The sequence below is a fragment of the Pinus tabuliformis genome, chromosome 2_1 (genome assembly GCF_031772625.1).
Source record: "Pinus tabuliformis cultivar Carrire ecotype Pingquan chromosome 2_1, CPIR1, whole genome shotgun sequence".
NCBI lineage: Eukaryota > Viridiplantae > Streptophyta > Pinopsida > Pinales > Pinaceae > Pinus > Pinus tabuliformis.
In genome coordinates, this window is record NC_142299.1 from 745,192,205 (window position 1) to 745,204,127 (window position 11,923).

The 11,923-nt window shown below is 39.8% G+C and overlaps 2 pseudogenes; both read right to left on the reverse strand.

Annotated features, from left to right (window-relative positions):
- Positions 1–8,657: 8,657 nt before the first annotated feature.
- LOC149202731 (E3 ubiquitin-protein ligase UPL7-like) lies at positions 8,658–9,226 on the reverse strand (annotated as a pseudogene).
- Positions 9,227–9,230: 4 nt separating this feature from the next.
- LOC149202732 (E3 ubiquitin-protein ligase UPL7-like) lies at positions 9,231–10,794 on the reverse strand (annotated as a pseudogene).
- Positions 10,795–11,923: the final 1,129 nt, after the last annotated feature.

Here is an 11,923-nt window from a genome sequence, read left to right on the forward strand (position 1 = left end):
ACCTTGAAATTGTATTTTATACTTGGGGGCATGCAAACCTTTTGGAGTGCAAGCTAAGAGCAGTTATTTATCTGCTTTTTGGGTTAGCCGTTTCCGAACTTGCATAAAGAAAGGATGAGGAGTAAAGCGCAAGAGAGATGAAGCTCCTTAAAAAATAGCAATCTCCATTGAGACACTCGTATCATATGACTGGTATATCGAGCAGTTTTACTGCGGAATTTATGCTCGTTAAAAAATAGAAAAGCGAGATCTGAGCAGTTTTAGCACATAGTTCATGCTCGTTAAAAAATAAACATAAGTTGAGCAGTGTTTTGGCGCATTCAAGCTCATTAAAAAATGAACCCATCCCGGTAAATAACCATTGAAGTATGTAACCTGATCAACCATAAAAGCCTTGGTCGTGTTTGTGTACCGTCACCTCCACTTTTCATTTGGCCGATCGTTTACCTCCATATGATTGTTTACCCATTTTGAGGAACAACTGCGAAGAGTGATTTCACCTAGCCATCCTTGTGACACTGCCGTGATTGGAAAATTCCAACCTGTACCTGGAATCAGCTGCTATCCCTGTTCATCACTCGTTCCTCGAAAGACGAGTCTTCTTTAAGCTCTTTTCAACTGACTCGTAAAATATGAAAAGATTGCCGAGTTTTGGCCTTCCAGCTCGTTAAACGACCGGAAGAGCTATCCCTCCTCTAGATTTTAATCTTTTTGGACCTGAGGGATTATTGCACAAAAAGATCGAGTGCTTGTTTTGTTCGGCTCGTTAAAACTATCGAAAACTCATCCCTTCTGTATTGTTTTATACTTTTTCGGACTTAAGGGATTAGATGACGAAAAAGGAATTTTGGAGTTAACTTTATGTACCTTTTCAGACTCTCTAAAAATGAAAAGGGCCGAGTTTTCCTTGTCGTTAGACTCGTTAAAATCACTAAATAGCGACAAACTTGTCTTTAGACGAGAACGAGTTTCCCTATCGCTAGGCTCGTTAAAACATAGCGATGGGCTTGCCCGAAGGGCAGGTTATAGAACAAGCATATGTTATCCTCCTCAAGCTTGACAAAAATAAAGAGGTACTGGTCAGCAATAACTGGGGAAAAATTGGGAAAAATCAAGAAGTCTTTGATGGTAGCAGGTCGCTCTTGAACATGACACTTTTCCTCCGTACCACATCGGGTTGGGTTGTTTCATTCACCGATCACATCACCATGGTCTTTGCCACACCATCCATACTTGGGGTAATGCTACCAATCCATCGCATCAGTGTCGCCATATGTTCAAGAGAAGTCGTTCAGAAAGAGTCAACCAGGTCCCATCCACTGCCATACATTATCCTTCATCCATTTCATGACCGCCACCCTGAATCATATGTCACAGATTGTTTTCACCTCCATTAAAATCATTAGCTCCGTTCCATGTCACTGATGTGGGATTCATTAAGGCCCTCCTTTGACGGATCGCTTCTTGTCGACATCAGCTCATTATCCAAGAAGTTGATCTAGGAACAACCCCTTCAGTACTTTGAAGCTTGCATGCCTCAATGGCAAGTTTCTCACTTCCGGCGACAGGTATACATCAATGACCTTCGACCAGAAGATTTTGCGTGGTGTTCGACGCCAAGTCCTTTATTCACACCACGTGAATTGTACTGCAGTGCCTTGAGGGTCATTATCATTATCGGTGATTCCTCTCGCGCTTGTTAACGGTTCACATCATTGACCGGTAATCAAGCGATGTCTTTCCATGTTCGACTTCAGCGCAATTCTCACATGGATTGACTTGTACTTAGAGTGAAGATCGAATGAGATTGAAGACCCCGGATCTAGTTTCATCCATCCGGGCTGCGATATATATTCAGGAAATATAAAGACATTTGACATGTACATCATTGCAGCAGATGATCATCCTACTCAAAGGATGATAGTTTCGCCAGAATTATCAGTCTACCATCAGACGATCGTCTGTTCTATGTACCAAAATGTATTTATAAAGCTGAGCATGGGAATGCCCGCCTCAGCTAGATCATGAAAGCTGTATGAATCATAATGTATTGTATTGTATCTTATTACAGGTCTCCTCCCAGCAAATGGATGAACTTTGGACTCCCCTGGATAAAGCATTTCACCCGATAAACGGCCTCATACTTTAGGGGGCAACTGTTATAGAAATTTTTGTGCCTTACATCACTGAGCATGAAATGTCAATAATTAAGGGATCCAAAGTCCCTAAACATGTTGTTCCTACCCCTAGAGGAACAAGGCCAGCAAACCACAGCAATTCACAAAAGTTCTCCACATGAAAACACTCAAAAACAGGCCATTTTTGGATCATGTCAACTGCTCCACTGAGCATCTGCGCTGAATGTCAACTGCTCCACTGTCTACCTGCGCTGAATGTCAACTGCAAAGAGGGCTACCTGCGCTGAGCGTAACTGGACAAGTGGCAGACTCATTTCTCAAGGTGTCAATGCCCAGGAAGCTTCCAAAATGACACTTGGATCAGGGAATTCGACTGGTGATGAGTAAGAGGTTCCAAATCTCCAAGTGGAAGCAAGAACCTCCAAGTGGACTCAAGAACTAAAGTGGGAGAGGACACTAGTCAGCTCCATGCCAGCCTCAAGCTGACTCATCCTTTCTCCAAAACTCCTATATATAGATCTCTCTCAGGAGGTCATGGGGGGCTGGAATATTGTATTTGCAAAGAATTGCTGTTGGTTTGTGGTTGGATCATTGGGTGCTTATGCTTTGAAAGGGGCTGAAGAAGGAATTCTATTCTGCTGGGAAGGAGATGCTGGGTTGGAACCCTATGGGTTGTATCTCTTCCTGAACCTTGTTTATCAATCAATAAAGCTTCTTGGTTCTTTCCTATATGCTGGTGTTTATTGTATGATTTGCATTAGTGTATTTGATTTACTTCTAATCCTGAATCATTTATGAATATGTATATTTGCCTTTGTATTGTGTCCTTCTCTTGTTGCATGTAGCTGTTCTCTTATCACAGGTAGCTGTTCTCTTGTGATCTCGTGGGAGCAAAAGTGAGGAGGCAAGTAGCTGTGGACACACAAAGAGGAGAGGATCTAGATCGAGGGACAACCGAAAGACAATGGTAAGTCCACCAATCTCCTCTCTTTCATATGTCATAAAGGAAGAAACCGAAGTAGCTGTATTCGTTTGTTGCTAAGGTACTGTCACACCTTAGGTGGATAGGATCGTCCTGCATAGGCATTTTTTCCCCACAACAGCCACTATAAGGGATTCAACCTCCTTAGTGACGTTAACGAAATGGAATCGACAGAAAACATCAACCAAACCCACCCACATCAGCAACAACACCCTCAAGAGACATGTCAGCCACTCAAACATCTTGTCCCTGATCCCCACTGATGTTTTAAGCCTTTCACCCCCTGGTTTCTCTCATTCTATAGGCATGAAAACATCTAGAAACCCAGAGATGCTCTCACAGGCATATGTGTCAGCGTCCATGGACTCTTCTTAGTAGACCTGTGCCAGGTTCACCAAGATTTGAGCCACTTTTCTAGCCCAGAATCTTGACCTTTTCCAAGAACTTGTTACAACCTCCATAATCCATCAAAGACATGATGACAATACTATAAATAAAAAATAAACCTCATTATTAGGCATGAGCATCCCCAACCGAGACTGACATTCTATCAAACACTTGGCATCTGAATGCAACCTACAAGTCTAGGATACAAGACAGAGCATGAATGATTGAAAGCAGTTATGAAACATAACCAAAAGGATCAACACCTTCTCCATTGAACTATTATAACCTCAATTATGTCTTGCATCCATCATTTTAAAAATTATAAGTAAATACATGAGATGGCCATGACATGAACCAATCATATAACCATTCTTACAACCAACATAAAACCATATAAATATTAGAGATATGACAACCATTAAATCCACTTATAAACAAGTGAAAAAGTAAGAGAACTTAACTTTTATTAATCGAAGGAAAACCTGACTAGGTTCAGGACTTCCACGTACCACCCGACCATAAACATGGCTGAACCAAATCTTTTTTTCAACTAGTCACCCTCGTGCCATATTCCAAGCATGAATGTGATATCTCATAGAAAAACAAATCCAAGAACAATCAAGGGAATCCAGAGGTTAATCAACTTCCACCCTCATCAAACTGGGATCACACCAAAACCGGTGCTCCGATCATAACCGAACTTGCAATGCCATTTGGAATCCATCACTATCCTTGAGGATTTTTTGGCCTCCTTGTCTCTCAAGCTTTACCACAATCCAATCCTGGATCACTATGCCCTAAATCGAGATCAGTCTCTCAAGCTTTACCATAATCCAAACCCAGATAACTAGGCCCTAAACTGAGATTTATCCCTTAGGCTTTACAGTGTATCCTACCAAAACCAGTCAAGGGATTCCTATGCCTTTGGGAATGAAACTTTAGACCACCTCCACCCCAGATTCTGGAATCCATCCAGCAAACCAAAGCTCAAAAATTGAAATAAACATCCCAACACCATGGCATCCAAAAAAAAGGCAAGATTATGCTGAAAACTATTGTCATAACTCGGTAAAACCATACCACCGACAATAAGAGAACCATACACCAACATGCAAATCCATGCATGTCCAAACCAGCTAGGAAATCACACATGAAAAAGGTTACCTGCAAATATACGTGTTGAAGCTTCTTGATCCTACTTTTCCTTCCTTGATACTTGCCTTCCTTCCTTTCCCTTTGCTTTCTTTTCCTTCCTTGCTCCAAAACTAGATTGCTCCAAGAAAACTCTATATGACCAAGAGTGAGAGAGAGAGAGAATAATTAGAGAGCTCCAAACTTCAACTGACAAAAGGTTAGCAAAAGCTTTCCCACTGATCCTCAGAAGCCTTTTTATTAATGAGGCCTCTATTTCTTCATTTTCCTTTATTTTCCTTCATTTTCCTCCTCACATGCAACCTGTGACCTTTCACCTTAATTTTCTCCTAATTTCCTTTATTTTCATAAATAAATGTGCAAAAAATGTCTTTTTTCATTTTTAATGCCTTTACCTTAGCCTTTGCCAATTTTCCTTATCCAAATAACACATCCAGTGATGCCTACTAGGATATCTTTGCCCAACATTCAACTTGGAATAACTGTCCCTTAACCATGGTCTTATTTTTCCTTTAATAACTTTTATTACATGAAGTTTTCACCAGGGTTGTTAAAGAACCCTCCCCCTTGGGGAACATTGTCCTTGGTGTTAAACCACACCATGACCTCAACAAAACCACTAAAAAGAAAACATACTACCCATGGAGCTTTATAACTTAGCTCGTTCTAGTATTTACAATGAATACCTACTCAAAAGAAAAACATCATGACAACATGACAAGATAACAACCATAAAAACATGACACCCATACCTCTTATTGGAGATTCATAAATTATCTCATGGTGGTATTTACATCCATATACATATACATACATATACCAAAACATCAGCAAAACATATGCCAAATATGTACCAACATCAAACCAAAAATACAATGCCTCAATAGGAAAACAATGAAGGATACAGGGTCCGCATCTGATCCGCCATCTCCCATATAGCTTCTTCAGGCCCAAAGTGCTTCCGCTACACTTTACATCTCTCTATGGCTCTGTTCCTGAGCATGAGATGTTTCCGCTGCAATATGAACTGAGGCTCTAGCTGGAACTCTCCTTCTTGCTCCACCTGCAATACAGACCAATCAATAACATGATCAACATCCTTTATATACTCATGAAGCAATGAAATATGGAAAAATCATGGAATTTCACTGTTGGAGGTAGTGCAAGTTGATATTGCACTGGTCCAATCCTCTCAAGGATCTCAAAAGGCCCGCAATACCGTGGTGCCATCTTAGCACATGATCCAATCCTCAAAGAGATTTTCTTGGGCTTGATGCATAAATACACATGCTCCCCATCCTGAAACTCCTTGAATACCCCTTGCTGATAAGCATAAATATTCTATCTATATTGTATTTCCTTTATATTCTTCTTTATAACTTTGATTTCCTACTCCATGTCTGTCAACATATCCGGTCCAATAAGTATCCTATTCACTGGATCACTCCAGCTGATGGGAGTGTTAGAAATTGGTCCATACAATGTTTCAAAAGGACTCATCCTCAATGACTCCTGATAACCATTGTTGTATGCAAACTCAACCAATGGAAGATACTCCTCCCATTTCCTCTAGTGGTGCATCACATACACCCTCAACATATCCTCCAAAATCCCATTGACCCTCTCTGTCTGTCCATATGTCTATGGATCATAAGTTATAGTGAAGTCCAACTCTGTACCCATGTTTACAAATATCTCCGTCCCTTGGAAGTGAAATTTACATCCCTGTCTGACACAATCTTCTTCGGAACACCATGCAGTCTCACTATCTCTCTAATGAACACCTGTGCTACCACACTGGCTCAATATGTAGTCTTTACTGGAATGAAATGAGCTACCTTGCTCAACCTGTCAACCATGACCATAATAGAGTCATGCTATCTCGCTGTCCTCGGAATACCTGTAATGAAATCCATGGAAATGACCTCCCATTTCCAATGCAGAATCACAATAGGCTATAGTAAACCACCTGGATGCTTACATTCTACCTTTACCTATTGAAAATCTAAGCATCTAGCCACGAACTCTGTGTTATCACTTAGAATGAACCTCAAGGCTGAGAAGAGGCAATTCCGAGGTAACCACAGACCAAGCTTTCAATTTGGCATCTAGCCCTGCCAGACCAGAGAGGGCTCTCTCTTTGCCGCCAAAATGTGGCTACAATGAGTGAATCTTAGGCTAGTTATGGAGTGCAAGGATTTGTTTGAAAGTTTTTGGGTCGAAACAGCAAGAGAAAGGACGATTGGGCTATGGAGTCAATGCCAGTTTCTGCTGGCAAACTTGGGGCAAATTAAGTGCCATGTTTAGCCAGATAGAAGATTGCAAATGTGAGAAGAATAGAGGGGAGAAATCCCACTGCCCTGCAGGCATCAAACAAGGGATAGATCTCCAGTAGTAGCATTAGACGAAAGAGAAACATGAGGTTGCTCAACAAAGCATCTAGCAAAGTATGAATTCTGCAAAGACAACCATTACATCTAACAGCAAAATCATCATGAAAGGAGCATCATAGGGGATGGATTCCTAACACATCACTTAGATAATGTTGTAACAAGGTAGAGAAAACAAAATATGTAAGTGAATTACAGGAAAAACATATTGAACAATAAACACTGTGATGGATCCCAGGTCTAAAGGGAAAAAACCGCTTTATTAAAATGATATTCAGGAAAACTTTACACAGTGCCGAGCAGCCTCTCTCTGCTGCCAAAATCGAACCTCTACCCTTTAAAAATAATCCTATATATACTAACTTATAAATCTATTTTTATTTCCTCAACATAGGAAATAAAAAAATTAAAATAAAAAAATACAATTAATGATAAAATCCTATCATAAAACAATATTAAAACTAAACAATATTGAATAAAAATCTCATGAAATATGGAAAATAGAGTTGTTTTGGAAAACCAAAATTAGTGAATTTTGGTCAAGATCTGCTTCCTTTAAGGGTGGAATTCCACAAAATCTTCCCTTTGACTGCCACTTTGCACCTGCCTGCACGAATTTTGGAGTTGGTTGATTAACTTGTTGTTCCTGTTTCCTCCTTGGATGTTCTATGACCACCATTTGTACCCAGAATTCTACGAGCTATTAATTTGTACAAAAATAACTGTAATGTCATCACTACAAATGTCATACTCCAACCCTAAATGATATAATTCATTAACAATTTCGGCACAAGCATCGCGAGGATCATCGAATTTGGCAACCATATCCACCATCACTTGACTGGAGATAAACTCAAAGATTCCATCACAAGCAATACTGCAACAAGATCCTTTCCATAACCACAGATTTGCTACAATTGTCTGACCATTTCCATAGATTTAAAACGTTACCAGCATTCTGTGTCATTTCTGAAAACAAATTTTATAAACTCAACGATCATTCCAACGCAGTTCAACAAACCTTGTTTAATAATCATTAATAAAACAACTAGTTTGTTTTCGATTTGCTGAAGGTGTCATCATTGGACATCTGGAACGTTTTAATAGCTACACTCTGCCACCATTTTGCTCATAATCATTGTAGGCACGATATTTTCCTCTGTCATAGTTTCTATCGCTTCTTCTTGCATTGTACTGCTTATTTTCCAGGTCCATGTATCTACCAAATTCCCTCTCTTTCCCATATCCAGTCTGATCATCATTTCTTCCCCTATAACGGCTTCCAGATCGATCTTCACCATATTCATATCCACCACCAGTGCTTGGCTCACTACTAATTACATCAAAGACCTTTTGCTCGATTCCGGGCACCTTCAGAACTTTGTTTTATAAGATGGCTCTACGCACAGTGCCATAGTCCAGAAGCACAACGCCACAACCAGGAGCGCAGCGCTACACTCCAGATAGGTTTGGTTTCAATTTTTGACTTGTGTGTGTTTGTGGATGCAAGGGCGATGAGCTAGGCTTTTGGTTCTCATGGTTAGTATGACAGAAAAACAAGAATGTTTGTAACCCATACGCAAGGTTGCTTCAAAACCATGTTGCAACTTATCCTGCCCAAAATAATTTAACAGTTTGACTACTCTCAGAGTAACCACCTGTGTACCAAGTGTTGTTTCTCTGGTCATCAACATCAAAGTCATGCTCTCCCCAGAAAGCAGTTGATTGAACTCCCTTGCATTAAATAAGCTCATCCATGATGGTGAAATCAAATCTGATAATCCTTTATTGAATGCATTTATTAGTGGTTGGATCTGCCGATTAAGTTTATAGTCTGCCATTGCATGTACATACTGTAACCTATTTTCATTTGTAACAATCATATTAGCACCACCCGGTCTAAGCTCAATAACCACTAGATTTCCAAAAACCTCCTATGTTACTGTGAAATCCAAAGCAAGGTCTCTAACATCCCCTTCATAATGCTTTAGGTACACAAGATTTTGATGCAATTCTGGATCAAGGCCAGAAAGCTCATCAAGGAAGCTATATCCACCTAGTAGTTTCCGGACAAAAACATGAGAGAAATAGTAATCTAGTAAAATTCCCTCATACAAATTTTTTCCAACAATTCTACCGAGGAACTCAATCATCTGCACCCCAGTTGCAAGGATTCTTGCTGACGGGTGTGGAAATAGCAGACACAGCTTCATGTGCTCTAGTTGCTGCAGCAATTGGAGGACGATATTTGATAGTAGGAGCAAGCCATAGAGATGGGGGCCAGAAACTACATCTACAATCTCTTTCATATAAAAAGTACAAACACCTAACAGTTACATCCATCAAGGGATTGTTATAATGCCCAGAATTATTCAAAAATCCATTGTAGACCATTGTATTAAGCATTGCCCCAATTGTTCTTTGTTGTTCCAGTGTAAAAAGAGCCAGTTTTTCATAGAATTCTTCACCATCAAGAATCATAAGCAAGTGGGGATAAGTTGCACAAAATAGAAGTAACATTGTTGAAGTATCTTTTGGAATGCCATGAGGACCCTTCTACATAGGTTCCAAGTCCCATACTGTGCATGCATCATCTTTATCAGTATATCGTTGAAGAGATTTATCTTTACACATATCAGTACTGCTATCTCCATTTGAAGACTTCCCTTTCATTCTTAGAAAGGCAGAGGCCCATTTATTGCTTACATTTCTGATCAAACTTTCCTCCTTTCTGCCAACTATATCGTGAATTTGGTTCTCACCAATACTTAGACTGGTCTGGAATTGCTTCTGAACTCTTGTAAATCCATCTTTCTTAAAAATAAGAAATCTCTCTAACCATTCCCACAAATGTGACAAAAATCCTTGAGTGAAAGCTAATAAATTAAGAATAGGCAAAGGTCCACCAAAGGAATTCAAGGAAGAAAAGGTAGCGAGCAGGTATGAATACAATTGGGCAACATCTTTCAGTTCCAATTTTGTCTTTAAGCCCCCATGACCCAGATATACTTCATGCACAGAAGAACCCTCCTTTTTCACTGTAGCTAGAAGCTGGTGCAGATGCCACTGTTGATGGACTGGACTCAAATACTCGATGAGTGATGAAGTCAATTCAGTAAATCCATCCCCATTTTCTGTACCACTCAAAAAATGGTGCTTGCGAACACTAACTATGGTCATCATATTCTTCCTCATCCTCATCTGCTTTCCGCTTTGATCGCCGTTTTTTCTCAATCCATGGCATCAAATTCTCTAAAATACAGGAAAGAGCAAACACATATTCTCTACAACATAAGCCCTCCACAAGGTGTCTAGAATGTTCAGGGCTCTCGATAGAACCTAATGCCAAATTAACAAGATAACTTCCTTTGAAATCTGCCATTACCACCATTGTTCTCAAACATGGAGAGAAATTCGATGAATGTTGAAGAGCAGGTAACAATGCAGCAGGAAGCCTCTATGTGAGATAAGAAATTGTAAGTATATATACACAAAACTGTTTTGTTGCACTTTTAACTCTAGCATCATAACCTTAGAGACAATTTTTTTGATTTGATATAGAAAAGACACTTTCACATAAATCCGATGGCATAGAATGGAAAGGACGGAGGACCATGGTTATAGCACTTGCAGTAATGATAAAAGTTTCATCTGTCTGTACAACAACCTTGTTTTTCCTATTCATTGCACTATTGCATGTCATAATGTATTGATGAACTGAAGAAACAGTTTGGCTGGCCGACATATGAAGAAAAGAAAGGGTCTTACAATATCTTCTAATATCTGTTTTGCATTCAAAGAAATATCTTCTGACTGAGTTAAATGTGCATCCCACTGATAACGAAACTGTTCTGCAATATTTCCAATCACACAGTGTCCTCTCCAGACCCTCTAAATGAATAATGCTACAGCAGTAGCCTTTTTGGCATGATTACGAATTTCCCTTTCATGTGTAACTTTCTCCAATAAAACATCTCTAGTTATCTCGTTCACACTTTCTCCCCTTAGTGAGACCTTTCACCCGCAATATCGTTGTCAGCAATGTACAGTGTCCTCTACACAGATTCATGGATATCTCTTTCAATCAAAGCAGAACGAGCTCGGCATATGTTGAGATGAGGATTAGCAGCATGGTAATAGGCATTCAAATGCTATGTTCTCTCCTTCTCTATCATAATTCAGCCACTGACATCTCCTAGTTTCCTCTGGATCATTAAACACATAAACAACTACACGAGGAGATCTTTGAGTTAATCATTCATTTGATCATATCTTCTGATCCGGGAACCAGTTTTTGGAGTGTGATATACCGTTGGAAATCTCTTTCCGAGCTGCTTCTGATGGACACATTTAAGACATGTTTTGTGCTGAAAATCATGTGCAAAACATCTAACAAAACCAGACATAGTAAGAGGCCATGTTGATCCCTAGTGACAGGCTGCGAAGACTGGAACTAACATCGGCCTTATTGGGGATGGCAGCTCCTTGGAGGTGCCAAGAATCGTAGATCTCTAGGAACATGTAGATTAGTGCCTCATCCATTGGGCAATACGGTCAAACAACTACAAACTTGAACAACTTATACCAACCCAAAAACATAGACACACTACAACCTATACATAAACAAATATGGGAAGAAAAATGTTGCCTTGGGCAGCTTATTTATTTACGAATCTACCCTACTCTGATGCAAAATCAATAGATCAAGTGATGTTGTAATGCTAGATCAACCAATCAAGTAACTGTGACAAGGATGTTGCTTGGAAGTGCTTGAACCAGGACACAAGTGGAAATGTTGACATCCATACATGCACATAAGGAGTCTGGTTGTGTAAAAGAAAATCTAACTTATCATTCAAACTGAAAAAAATTTC